The 15,000-nt window shown below is 38.1% G+C and overlaps 1 protein-coding gene across 4 annotated transcripts in view; it reads left to right on the top strand.

Annotated features, from left to right (window-relative positions):
• Positions 1-15,000, top strand: part of LOC136854258 (uncharacterized) — a 233,017-nt gene that overhangs the window by 135,975 nt on the left and 82,042 nt on the right. The window contains exon 1 of one of the 4 annotated variants that reach the window (XM_067130607.1): positions 2,218-2,235. The exons of 2 other annotated variants lie outside the window; for them this stretch is intronic. The gene's annotated coding sequence lies outside the window, so the exon portion shown is untranslated. Of the gene's footprint in view, positions 1-2,217; positions 2,236-11,144; positions 11,166-15,000 lie in introns of those variants that run through there. One more of the 4 variants, XM_067130606.1, reaches the window with a different exon arrangement.

Here is a 15,000-nt window from a genome sequence, read left to right as displayed (position 1 = left end):
TCATGAAAATCTTTTGGTATCATTTAAGAGAGACGGTGGTACCACCTAATCCTTTTGACAGCATTCAGGGGAATTATGGGATCATATAGGCTAAGGCTTTTGGCATTGCTTAGGAGGGATTCGGGCATCACTAAGGCTTTTGGAAACACTTAAGGAGAATACTGGCACAACCTAAGGCTTTTGGCCTCATTTAAGATTTTTCGAAACATTTAAAGGTATAGCTTCATTTAACTGGGACTATGGCGCCACCTGAGGATTTTGGCATCATTGAAGGGAACTGTGTGGTCATCTAAGGCTTTTGGCGTTATTTAATCGTGTTTCTGGCATCGCTTAAGGCTTTTGCTAGCATTTAAGAGGGATTGTGAAATCATGTAGGCTTTTGGCATCCTTTAAAAGGTATCAAATAAGGATTTTTGCCGTTCAGCAAATCATAAATGATTGGCCTTTCTATCCTAAGGGAATCGTAGCTTTTGAAAACGAAACTTTTTTTTTTTTTTTTTTGACATTTTTTTAGCGTTGAATATTTTCTTAGAAATCTCGTAATTAGGCTTTTGTTAGTGTGTCTTATAATTTTTTCGGTTGTAAAGTTAGGAAATGAGTGAGTAAAGTTCACATCTATTGAGGAAATGTAACAAAAGCTATATCTGTCTTGACATTAGTATCAGACGGACCCTTTCAAGCTCCATTGGTTGCCGAGTCTTGGAAAATAACATACTTACGTTGAAATCTACTGTTTATGAACCCAGATACGTGAACTATTAGAATATAGAAGTAGTTGCTACACCTGAAGATTCAGTAAATATATATACATATATACATATATATATATATATATATATATATATATATATATATATATATATATATATATATATATATTATATATTAATCTTTGCCTCCAGGATCACTTGTGGTAAGAACAAAGCATTCCAGAAGTGATCGTAAATGTTCTTCAGTTTCATTTTATTTAGCTTTGTTAGGGACCGAGACACTTGAAGTCAGCCGTATAGAAAAAATTTGGAACTTCATTATTTGCTCTGTCAGTTAACAATTTTATTATTTTTAGGAGCATTACAAGTACACCGGTCCTTGGGAGTTTAGTTGTCTAGATGCTAAAGTCCTTGGAATTCTCATCATACTGTATCATGGGGCCTTAATTTTTGGGGAGCGTGATGTGTAACGTTAGATGTTTGCAGTCTGTTGCACCTCGTGCTTCTTTATGCGTCCTGTCTTTCCCACTTGAGTGGAATCCATTTTCTGTATGAAGGAGAAGTACAGCAATCTGAAGTGTTTGGTAGTCCAAGATGTCATGAAAAACTGGTTATTGTTGTCAGAATGACGCGCTTTATACAGGAAACATGCATATTTATCTGACAATATGCACAATTGTATTTTTATAGCGAATAAGGTTCATGGTCTTGAAACTTTCGCTATCCTGTACCTTAGCCTGTGTGCTACTTGTGAAGAGAACGATTAAAGTTGTACACTATCTTAAAAGTGTCTGTTCAAGTGGTGAATAGATTCTCTTTTGGCGCAGTTCTGCTGAAAATCCGGAATGCAAGTTACATCGTTGCAACGCTATATTGAAGTCCGTGGTATCCATCACGTACTTTCAAATTTTACTGTTTAGGAACATCTGGCAGTTGTACCAATCATTTGGGAGGACTTCTGTAGACTGAAACATGGTATTTTATTTTATATCTTTATTGAGTGGATTGATATTATTTTTTACTAATTGCTTGATAAATTAAATGAAATACCTCTATAATATAGTTGGCATTTATTTTAATCCTCTGGATTTGTTCACTTGTTCTTTAGCAGGATGTTTGAAAAAAGTCATAAGTTCGATAAAATTATATCGAAAGGTAGGTCATGGCTCAAGGAAAAATATGCAAAATTTAAAACAAAATTTCATCCGACATTTGGGACTAATTCATGCCCGGATGATCACGCGTTATATATATACATATATATATATATATATATATATATATATATATATATATATATATATATATATATATATATATATATATATATATATATATACACACACATATATATATATATATATATATATATATATATATATATATATATATATATATACATACATATATATACACATATATATATATACATATATATATGGAGTTAAGAATCAACCACCTGAAACACTGATTTTCATCTGTCTTTTTACAGGTAATGCGTTGTCGGAGTCTGTCGTCAGGATTCGTGAGTTGAGATTATCTTCCAGGTTTATTATTCTTGTTAAGGTTGTGGAAAATCATGTTAACTTTACAACTTGTGGCAGAGGTGCATTTGACCATGTATGAGCACCATATGTTAACCACTCTCAATCATGTTAGCTACTTTTCAGATTGTTTATAGGAATTGTGTTGAATCGAAAGTCGGGCGATAAAGGCTAATAAAATGGAAAAAAATTGGGTTTAGTGAATAAGATCCTTATTGGGCTGATCTTGAGGGAGGACTAAAGCTCTGTAATTATCGAGGAGTAGCCACAACTGAGTTGAGTCAAATTCTTTCAAATATCCCGTGTCAATTCCTCTTCACAGCTTGTCTGAAGAGGAACTCAGAGGTCGAACTCGCATGATTTCATTGTTCCTCATTCGTTTCATTCTAATGGGTCAACTTCTTCACTAGTTACTTGGGTCATTAATTATTATTTATAATATAATAATATGTAGTATTATATTTTTTGTCTTTGTACGAGCGAATTATCTGCTTTTATTGTGCATATTCTGTACACAAAAAGCATGACGAATGCACACCTCACAGTTCAAGATACTTTTTGGAAAAATTTGCTCTTATTTTTACTTGTAACTTTGATTCAGTGTTTAATCATTTTTTATCTTATGAATTCACGGAACCGCCATTTGTGTATTTTTTCTTCTTTACTCCTTTACCACAAATATCTTTATTCAACACCTGAAATGCAGATAAACACCACAATCATCCAAAGTCTGTTCGAGTGTTTCAGGTTTCAAAGTTTGAAATATACAGACTCAGAAATGAGTTGAACCCAGTGGTTTTTCTTTTTAACCTTAATGAACGATTGGAAATGTCACAGAAAATTGAACGACAAACTCCGCCTCACGAATCACATTCCATTTAAATGGATAATGAGTCGATGGCAAACATCATTAGCTCTCCTTATATGCTAACAACGTATAAAACTCTACGGATCCCACACACCACGTTTTCATATCGGCCATCCATGTGGCATCGGATAAAAAATGAGATTCAAGAAAATTTCAATTCCCCTCTTCCCAATATCCTTGCAGCGCCCTCTGTCTTTCCAGGCGAAGGGAGTCTAACAAAATCCTTGCTTATCTCCATCGTACTCTTTTTATTTTTATGTCTCTAAAAATGAGTCGTATATTGTTTGAGTATTGATGATTTCGAGTGATTCCGTCATGATTGGAGTGTAGCTAAACTTGAGATTTATAGACTGTTTAATGTCACATTGTCTTTGGGAGAAAAACAGTTAAAGTATTTTTACTAGTGACATTGGCATTGAAAAGTTATGCAACAACAGATAATAGTAATTGTGTAATTTGAATGAATGTCAACCATCGCTAGCAATATTCAGTTGGAAACTCTCTCTCTCTCTCTCTCTCTCTCTCTCTCTCTCTCTCTCTCTCTCTCTCTCAACCCATAATCTCTGGTAATTACTAAACTTTTGAACATTAGTCTTATGATTTTTCTACCTTAGTAATTCGTGTGTAATAAACGGCACGCATGGTTTTCAACTTGCTTAAAAGAATTTTATATGTTTACTAGTGTCTGATAAAACGTTGTGCATCTTAAATATATCACTCAGCTCTCGAAACCTTATCAAATAGCAAGCATTTTACTCATGTTGCGCAACTTTTGATGTTACCAGGACTGTTTTCAGTCATGAACTTTGAACTTTGGGTAGAATATTCCGAAAATTACAATTTATCCCTTGCACTTCATGTAAGGATTGCCTGGTCTTAAGGGATAAAGTCGCACTGGAAGAGTGTAACAAAATTTATGAAGCTGTAGACATGAAGGCAAAGGGCGTTGCTCGTGCTGCATTCGGCTCCTGTTGTTTAAGGCACTTGCCTGCTGCACCCCTTGGTTACTCTAGTTTTTTTTTTCGGATGTGCCGTTCACCTGTTTTTAGTTTTCTCTAAAAGAAAACTATTGTGCCGGCTTTGTCTGTCCGTCCGGACTTTTTCTGTCCGCCCTCAGATCTTAAAAACTACTTAGGCTAGAGGGCTGCAAATTGGTATCTAGATCCTGCACCCTCCAATCATCAAACATAACAAATTGCAGCCCTCTAGCCTCAGTAGATTTTATTTTATTTACAGTTAAAGTTAGCCATAATCGTGCTTCTGGCAACGATATAGGATAGGCTACCACGGAGCCGTGGTTAAAGTTTCATGGGCCGCGGCTCATACAGCATACACCAAAAACTTAATCACGCCGAAGAAACTTCGGAGCATTTTTTGTACTTATTTTTATAGATTTTGAGTTATTTTGCACCTATCATTTGATCTCTTTGATTTTAAAATTATAAGTTTTTAACTTGCCCTATCTAAGTACGGTAGTCCTTGTTATTTGAAGTGGTTTAGGTAGTTTAAACGAATGATTGTAGCATCTGATTACTTGAGTGCTATAACGGATACTAACTAAAGTACCATTTGTAAAGTCGATAGTTTTGACTTTAAACTGTGCTTAAAAGTTGACATATTTGATCAACTATTTAATTGCTATTTTAATCTGATCAACTGTTTTTTGCTATTTTATTTCCTGCATCAATTGAACCACCCTTTTGAATATGTGGAGTTGTCATCACACATGAAAATGTCTACAAACTATTCTTATACAGGACTAGATTTGTCCTGGACAATCATCCCGTCTCGATCTCTTTGCCATGAAGGGTACAAGATTTGGAAATCCACGTGTGATGTTCACAGCCCTGAGAGAGAAGTCGGTCATTTAATCTAGAAGACTCTGACACCTTTCTCCTTCATATTCAGTGGGACAGACGATACAAATCCCCATACTGTCTCTGGGGATCACCTGTCGTATCCATGTTGAGCATCTGCCCTTAAAATACAGGAAAGTGATACTCTGGAAATGTATTTTCATAAAACATGGAATCATCAAGAAAGCATTCCTTCCTATCTCTGTAAGTTTTGATCAGAAGTCTCTTCCGTGTGTTACTACAGTAAAGAATAGTGTTACAGAAAAGGACTGTTTTTCCCAGGAAGTCTGCAATTAGGTCTGAGTTCTGCATGGTTTTCCTCGGCCTTACCACAGTATTTCACAAGGGCCACCTAAGTGACCCGGTGTCATGTCAGTTTAACGCAGACTGCCACGGTCAAGACTTGGTTCGCGGGAAAAGAATAATAATGCAAAAAAATAAATAAGTAAATAAAAAAAATACGCCAGGAGGCTCTCGCTTTCTCACTCTTGACTTGAAGTAAGATTTCTGCTGTATATTGTTAAACAGGCGCTGAATAACCGAAGGGTTATTCAGGTCACATGAATAAAAAATAGTTTACATTAAATTTGTAGAATTGTACATATGCAAATAGAAAAAGTAAGGTTTTATCTTTGCTTAGTAATTGAAAAGTGTCCGTCCCACAGTGAGTGGTAAACCTTTTCTCTCTGGAGGCGAGAAATGGAATTATACCGGTGCCGTCATTTCTTGCAACATTATTGAACCATTCTATTTGGGGTGGAATCATTGTTGGCGTTGTTGTCGTTAGCGGCCATCTCCTCGGTTAGTATCATTATCATCATGAGGAATTTTCCCTTATTTCAACAGAACTTAGACTTAGGGCTTCTTAATTTATCTGTTACTGCTGCCAATGACTATATTTTGCACAATCATCAAGAAATCATCCAATTATGTAGGTATTAGGAAGATATATATTTCATTTTGCTTCATTGAGTATCTTCAGGCAGAAAGAGTTGTTTTTATTGAAAATTTTACGAGGAAAAAATAAGGAAAAAATCTAAAAAGTTTTGGGGTCGGTGGGATTGCTCCTGTTTCAATCCAAATTGTCTTCTTAAACAATTGTTCCTTTTCATCCTCACCATACTCCTCTTCCTCCTCCTTGTGCTTTCATCCTCCTAATCTCTTATCAGCGTCCTCCTCCAACTGTACTTTTTTTCTATTACGCCCCCCCCTCTCTCTCTCTCTCTCTCTCTCTCTCTCTCTGCTGAGAAATGTTAAGCTGCAAATGACCTCATAGATTCCAGTATCTCCGCGTTGAGAACTGAGTACTGGCCATCCTTCAGTAACCTTTTTCTGTCTGATGAATTACTGGTAAAGGTGTTATGCATTGCAAATCCCAACGTTACTAAAACTAGCAACGAACATTAGCAGTGTGTTGCAGGCAGCAGTGTGTCATGATTAGGCCCGAAAACCAACAGATCAAGAGTTAGGTTTCACATTGATCCCTTCGCATTTGATGCCGAATCCAGTGAATGAAATATTTGGACGAGCTGGAATTGCTTCTGCTCTCAGACATGCCGATTCATGGGCGCTATTGCCGTCGTAGATCAAGAGCTGAACATGCTTCTGTTTATTCCATTATCTTTTATTTGGTATTCAGTCTTTTGCTTCTACACCCGTGTCCTCTTTTCTTTGTTTTGCGTAACAAAGGCGTTTTATTTTGTGACAGATAAGCGAATTATGATTACTGATCTTCATATTTGCTCCTTTCTTAGGTCTTCTCCCCTTTTCAGATGTTGGCATTCTGTTCTGTGGAAGACTGCGCAGCAAGTTCAAGGCCTTGCTTAATAATAGAAGTAATAATGATGATAATAATAATATAAATGTTAGTATAAGCACTGTTGTTAGGTGTAATGGCCTTTATGAGATGCTTTTTTGTACGTGATTTCGCAAAGTTTTTGTGGTATTTTTCCTAATTATAGACCTGTAGATTTATAAATACTACTTTGGTTTACCCAAGTGTTCAAGAATTTTGTAAATATTTATAAATATTATTGCAGTAATGTTTACCATGCAAATGTCGTCATCGAGTTTTTCATAGTACTCCGTTTAATGCCTTTTCTTTTCTTTTTTTCTTAGATGGGCCCAATAACGATTTAAAATCCCTGAATTTTATTTTTAATATCACAAGTACGTTGATGCCAAGAATATATGTGAGTCATATATGATACATAAAATCTCTCTCTCTCTCTCTCTCTCTCTCTCTCTCTCTCTCTCTCTCTCTCTCTCTCTCTCTCTCTCTCTCTCATAATGCAAATGTTGGCACTTTCGCCTAGACCCACAATCACTCCAGAGACGATGAAGGAACTATATTGGAATCGTTCCTGAAAAATAAATACTAATTCCTGAAAAATAAGCACTTATTCTGTCGACCAGGCAGTGAATTATGTATCTGGCTGCAGATTCGTGTGGGGATAAGGGATAAATAGCAAACAGAAATGATCTCTGTCACTTCTCGTATTTACATCATATCCTAATATAGACGGGATGGCCTCGAAGAGGTCATCCTCATCTCCGGGGGGTAAAGCCATTCATCAGGCTCCTCATGAAACGCTTCTGTCAAGTGTTCCCGTTGTCGGGTGCGTCTGTCTCCCTGCTCTGATCCGCTCTCGTGCCGCCTCATTTCAGCCCATAGCCTCTCTCTACCTCGGCCTTCCTTCGGGTTTGCTGCGTCGTTTTCCTTTTGTCTGCTTCTCGTATTCGTGTCCTGGAGGAGGTTGCCTTGATTCACCTTCTGGGATTTTTCCAGTTAATCTGATACTGACTTTGATCCTTTTCGTTTTTGACACTTTTTTTTAGTTTTTTATTTCTTTTGCCATTTCTTGTTTTTTTTTATTGTTTTAGCTTTTATCCTAAGTTTCATTTTACTGGTGATTCCATAGAGAATCTCTTTGTAAGCTTACGGATGAATAAATATTTTTTTAAATACTTTAAAAGCAAAGCTTTGTTCTTTACGCCGAAGACATTTTCATGTGAAAAGCTTGCGCGCGCTCGCGAACACTCACTTGTGTATATATACAATTATATGTATATATGTGTGTGTTTATACATACATATATATATATATATATATATATATATATATATATATATATATATATATATATATCATTACTGAAAGGACCTCATTCAAACTGGAAGGTATCTAATGGAGTATTTATTCATAAAAAGTTACAAGCTTTCTTGGACAAACAGTCCTCATTATCAAGTATCCGTACTTGACGAGTAGTCCAGCTGTATTTATATCTGTGTGCTGGGTACTTTTAATCCTATAATCGCCTAGCTCCCCTGTGTGATCCCATCCCCTGTGTAAGTGATAAAGTTATATATATATATATATATATATATATATATATATATATATATATATATATATATATATATATATATATATATATATATAAGAATTTTATCACATCACCTTGACATTTTTATGTTCACAAACATTAAGGTACAAATGTCATTTAATATCCAATTCGCTCTACCTCGGAAATAAAACCGAAGGAGACTTTTAATTGAAAAGTGGTTCGTCACCACGGAGATTCGATCCCCCGACGCGACAACCTCCGACTTCAGTGAGGAGTACTCTGCCATTAGGCTGTCAAGTTTACGTAAGAAGAGTTGGAAGTGGGAGAAATATGGAGACAGGAAGAAGTGGTAGAACAGTTAGTGCAAGCGAATGAATGGATCAGAGTGTTAGGTGATGGTTAAAGACCTGTTCACACACGGCGGTTCCTTGCGGATGGCAAGTCAGTGACGAGCACAGGGCTGTATTACACACTCAACCGAACGGTTTTGTTAACTGCCGCGGCATCCGCGCGGTCTGAGTTTCCCCCCTGCAACTGCGCGATTTGAGATACACGTTTTTACTAGTGCCTGCTCATGTGGACAGCGCGGATTTGCCTGCGCAACACGTCAAAATGGAGACTAGTCGCTTTTGACACCGACATAATTGTTTTTTGATGAAGTTGAAAAACGTCCAGCCATGTGGGACATGAGATCAAATGATTTTGACAAAATAGTAAAGAAAAAGTGTAGGGAGGAACTGCTTGAAATTATCAGTAGTTCTGATAAAATCTAAGGAAAGAAATGTAGTTATCTACACGTTTTATTGAACTTCTAAGTTAATACTCTTCACATTATATCAGTTTATCCTGCAGTTCAACTCTGCCTCCATGAATGAAATACATATACTGCAAATTGATCTCTTGTAGAGATAGTGACATGCTTTCTCTCGGTACATTTCCATCAGACAGGTTTATCAGTGGTGCTTAAAATAGCATATCTTCGTACTTATAAGCATCTCGTACCCTTACAAAATTATGCAAAATGCTACATGCTTGTATCATATTCACAAAGAAAAACATGTTAACGTTGATAGGTCTGTGGAATTTACACACTTTATATAATATAGTATTATATATATACAGTATAGTATATATATATATATATATATATATATATATATATATATATATATATATATATATATATATATATATATAAATTTCTGACTCACATCAGGATCGAACCCTCCATTCTTCTTCATACGTCCTCTGTTCGGCTTCATAATTCCGCCGTTCCAGTCTTACTTCCTTCTCTTGCTTGGCCAAGTCATCCAGCTGTTCCTTAACCCACTTGGTGAGGTCCAGTCGTGTGAGACCTGCCGCCTTCCCCAGCTCCACGAAGGCTCTGTGATTATCTGTCGCCATGGTTCTGGTGGGTAAGGGCGTCTATCCGCGTTGACTGGACGTACTTGGGCAAAGTAAGTATACCTTAGTTTTACCAGACCACTGAGCTGATTAACAGCTCTCCTAGGGCTGGCCCGAAGGATTAGACTTATTTTACGTGGCTAAGAACCATTTGGTTACTTAGCAACGGGACCTACAACTTATTGTGGAATCCGAACCACATTATAGCGAGAAATGAATTTCAGTGTCCCTCAGATTTAAGGTGACACTTCAGTGGTGTGGCACCTTTTCAATAAGGTGGCACTGTGGTTGAGTGTGCCGTGTAAAGGTCACACTGGTGGCACTCAGTACCTCTAAGTACCGGTGTAACACGTAGTCACAAAAGGACTTTTGTGCTGTGTTCCTTTTTTTTTTTTTTTTTTTTTTTGTCCTTTGGTGGCACTATGGTGCCAGTTAGTTCCTAGGAACAACACTTGACTTGATTTCAACTAATTTGTATTTAAGGGGAAAATGCACTCTGCCCAAGCAGAGTATAACTAATAAGTAGGAGAGAAAGGGAAGGTAAAAGAAAGAGATAGGTAAGCTGTTGAGGTTGTGACAGTGCCTCAGATTAGTGACACTGTGGAAAAGGAAAATAAATTGTGGTTGTTTTTGGGGCTCTCGTGAGTGACTAATTCCTAGTACCCGCTGTGCTACTTCCTTTTCATGCAGAGGGAGGAAGGCTACAGTTTACGCTGAGGTCTGGATAAAAGTCCTCACTCGTGACCAACAGTTTTCTATAACTGTGAGTATAGCTAAACTTGTCCTCATCTATCTGTGGAACAGGTGTTTCTGTTTATCTGCTTTATTTTATTGAATTATTCCTGTGTCGGCTCGTTCTTTCATTTCTGTTCCACACGTGCTTGTTTGTTGATTATGTATATATATATATACATATATATATTTATAAATATTCTGCAGATCGACCTCTCTGCATCATTATTTTAGTAGGAATATAATCCTAACAAAGACAAGAGGAGTTTTCTGGGAACCGCAGGACAAGAAGTGGGCAGGAGCTAGGTGTTGTGTTCAAAATTTAACCGTTCCTAACAGCTTATACGTTAGTATTAGAGACCTATCCAACAGGGAGGTTTTCACCAGGTCATCTCTAGTGGGGGTGTTCTTAAGCATTCCTTTTCCCTGTACTATGTATCAGCGAGTCCTTGTTATTTTTCAGACTGCCCGCAGGCTATGAACGAACGGCTGTTTACAAAACAAAACCAGGACCCGTGTCCTCGACCGTAGGTCAGTCGGGGAGAGAGAACACAGCAATCCTACAGGGCACACATAAGCGTCCGTGCTCCTCATAATTCTGTCCTTTGTCTCTTTTCGTCTTTTATTTACTAAGTGAATCAATGTTATGCATTGTTCCAGAATCCTGGGCATCCGTTGCAGTGCGCAAGCAGCCTACATGAACAGTAAGTCTGGAATTGACAAGCATTCGCCATCCTGCTGGTATTTCTTCCACTGTACTTCTTCCACTGTACTTCCATTTTCCTTTCCACCACTTACTTAGCCACTGACTAAAGATCCCGGTAGAACCATATTTCCTGTATGAAGTCGAGTTGCTTAGTGAGATTGCATAAGATATTCCCCTTACAGTAAGTAGGATTTAGCGAGAGGTCAATTATAAGTAATACTCAGGCAAGCCTTGGAACCTGATCATACCATTGTTTGGAAGAGGAATAGCCTTTAATATACTAGAATTGCTTACGATAGAGTTACGAGAACGATCATCCGTTGTGTTATAACTGAAGGAGGGAAAATATTTCTGTGTCCGAAGGGGACTAATTGGCTCATGTAAATTCCCTCACTGTAACAGCGCATTCTTTCTTTGTTGGGATTAGGTGGGTAATAAATGGGTTTTATGTAATTCATTTGTTCTAGAAGTAATCAAATTATTGAATAACATAGTTGCGACTGGCGACCTAATATAACTTCTTTATCTGTCTTTTGGGGTAAATTTTAGCTTTAATTGACAGGATTATGTGGATCTTAGGTAGAGCATGGCTACATAAATTACAATAATTAATAATTAACTCATCAGCTGAAGGACACATGTAACAATGTATATATATCAGTAGGTGTAGGGTGAAGGATCAATCCTTTATTCCTTGTCAAAGTACTTTATTATTGCTGCAACGTTTGCTCTCATGTCTATAGAGGATGTCTGTGCTAACATCGTTTCATCCTTGAGAATTGTTGCAGCATGTTCACACAGTCCAAGATGTTCTTTTTTTCCTCTGGTCATCTTAGTTTTTTAAGAAAAAGACACTTATTTTTAAATATGCCAATAGAACTTGATGATGCAAAGTTGGATGTGCTTGATCGAAGGATATGTTCATTATCAGACCTTTCTGTAGCTTTTTGGGGGTTCATTGTTGATGTGAAATTGCTATAACACTGAATGATATCCCACAGTATCATCATGGTTTTCAGGTAATGGCAAGAAGTACCTGGAGAACTTGTACACTTCATGTCTTCTTTGATCACATTCTTTCACTCTAGACCACAAATGCTCATTAAATGGTTTCACATTTACCCCATAGGAGTCTGTACCATGCAGATGCAAGATTCACGTTCTCTTCACTGATGTCATGATTGGGGTCTTTTGCCATTTGAATGGTAATGCAAAGCGGTCTTAATCTGTAAAGAGAGAGCTATTCGTGAAATTTACAAGTTATAATCATATTCTCTTAATACATACATAGAATTAATCACATGCAACCAATCTTTGTCATAATAGATTTGAAGAAAATAATGTCCTTAATAAAGTGATATCTTATATGTGTTTATCAAAGTAAAATTGTTCTAGAAATGGCCATTTGAACATCCAGTATGCAACAAGTTTTCACTGAGTTACGACATCAGTGGGTTTAGGGGTACACTCAGTCTTGAGCCAAATGTGAGAAACACCCCAATGCTCATTTGTAAGACTTTCAGTTCTATAAACTAGATGAAATTTCGTATCAAAATCATCTATCAAACCTTTTGGCGCTAAAAACTCAAATAAATCAGTGTGGGCTCTTGGTTTAGAAGAAAAGTTAGAGGAAATAGAGAAGTTATTTGAGCAAGAGAAGGCTCTGTTCGAAGAAAAGAAGGGAAAGATTGAAGCAGAGATCAAGTGCCTTACTGATAAGGTTGCAGGTGTCGAGAAAGACAGAGGCAGAGAAAGAATGGTCAACTAAAATCATTGGTGATCTAAAGCAAGTTAACAACCTGCAAAAACCAGAGATTGAACGTCTTTCTCATGAGATGGGAGCCGTTCAGAAAGACAGAAAAGCAGAGATTGAAAAGTTGAATAAAACTATTAGTAATCTCCGACAAATAAACAAACAACTCGAAGCAGAGGCTGACCTCGTTTTCGATGATTATGAGTCCCTCCAGAAAGATCGGGAGGTGGAGAAAGAAAAGGTGAATAAAGCCATCAGTGAACTCCAGAAAAAGAATGACCAGCTGCAGAAGGAAATAGATAATAAGGAGGCTTCGGCTGAAGAACACCGAAAAGCAAAGGGTGAGATGGAACATTCAATTTGCCTGTTGAAAGAGGAACTGGAAAGGGCCAAGGAATAAAACAGAGCCCAAACTGAGATGGTATACCAAGTTCTCAAAGAGAAGAATGAGTTGAAGGGAAATACTGGATAGGTGAAAGGACAGTTTATGGAGGCTTAAATTAATGATCTGGTGTGAGGCAGAAGGTACAATGCTCTAGTCAGCAAGGTAGAGGGCATCAAGAATAAAGTTACTATACTTGAGAATGATCTAACTAGAGCTCTAGGACACTAGAGGAAGAGAAGGAGTCTCCTCCAAAGATAACAAAAAGTCGAGTGCAAACTTATCACATTCGACCTGGACTCTGATCAGCCCCAGAAGCACAGTGTCATCTTACTTCCATCTAAAGAGGCACCCCTGGGAACATGAAGGGCAGCCAACAGCCCCAAAAGGAGTCTCCTAGGAAACAAAAAGCTGAGTGCAATTTTATCACCTTCGACCTGGACTTTGATCAGCTCTAGATGCACAACACCATCTTCCATCCAAAGAGGCGCCCCATGGGAACGTGGAGGGCAGCCAAAAACCCCAAAAGTAGTCTCCTCTTAGGAAACAAAAAGCTGAGCGCAAACTTATCACCTTCGACCTGGACTGCGATCAGCCTCAGATGCACAACACCATCTTACTTCCATTCAAAGAGGCACCCCGTGGGAACATGGATTTCTGCCCACCTTTTGAGTGCTGGCATAAGCCTGCTCAAGCAATTTGGTATTATCATGGCAGCCTCAGTGTGGGTATTCCAGTTTCGAGCCATAGGCAACCTCTAGCACGGTAAGTTAATGCCTCTGTTCTCGGAACTGGATTTCTGCCCACCTTTTGTGTGCTGGCATAAGCCTGCTTAAGCAATTTGGTATTGTCGTGCCAGCCTCAGTGTGGGTATAGCATTTTCGAGCCATAGGCATCCTCTAGCACAGTAAGTTAATGCCTCTGTTCTCGGAACTGGATTTCTGACCACCTTTTGGGTGCTGGCATAAACCTAAGCAATTCAATATTGTAGTGCCATCCTCAGTGTGGGTATACCAGTTTCGAGCCATAGGCAACCTCTAGGGTGGTAAGTTAATGCCTCTGTTCCCGGAACTGGATTTCTGCCCACCTTTTGGGTGCTGGCATAAGCCTGCTTAAGCAATACGGTATTATCTTGCCATCCTCAGTGTGGGTGTACCAGTTTCGAGCCATAAGGCAACCTGTAGCACGGTAAGTTAATGCCTCTGTTCTTGGAACTGGATTTCTGCCCACCTTTTAAGTGCTGGAATAAGCCTGCTTAAGCAATTTGATATTGTTGCGCCATCCTCAGTGTGGATATACCAGTTTCGAGCCATAGGCAACCTCTAGCATGGTAAGTTAATGCCTTTGTTCTCGGATCTGGATTTCTGCCCACCTTTTGGGTGCTAGCATGAGCCTGCTTAAGCAATTCGGTATTGTTGTGCCATCCTCAGTGTGGATATACCAGTTTCGAGCCATAGGCAGCCTCTAGACCTTGACTGAATGAACTGCACGGGTAACCGCCGTAATGTGTATGGTCACCACTTTTCGCATCCATGCGGTTGCCGCTGCGATTTCTGCCTCGTGAACTGAGCCTTAATCATGTGTAAAAGTTGTGGGATAAAGGTTAGTGAACCGTACCCCATTTTTCATCCTCTTTCTTATTATATACAATACTCATTGCTCCTTCAAATTCTGCAGTGTACGCAATACCCGTTCATA

This window comes from Macrobrachium rosenbergii, chromosome 3 (assembly GCF_040412425.1).
Source record: "Macrobrachium rosenbergii isolate ZJJX-2024 chromosome 3, ASM4041242v1, whole genome shotgun sequence".
NCBI lineage: Eukaryota > Metazoa > Arthropoda > Malacostraca > Decapoda > Palaemonidae > Macrobrachium > Macrobrachium rosenbergii.
Note: the sequence above shows the minus strand (reverse complement) of the source record. Positions and strands in the feature narration are given on the sequence as shown.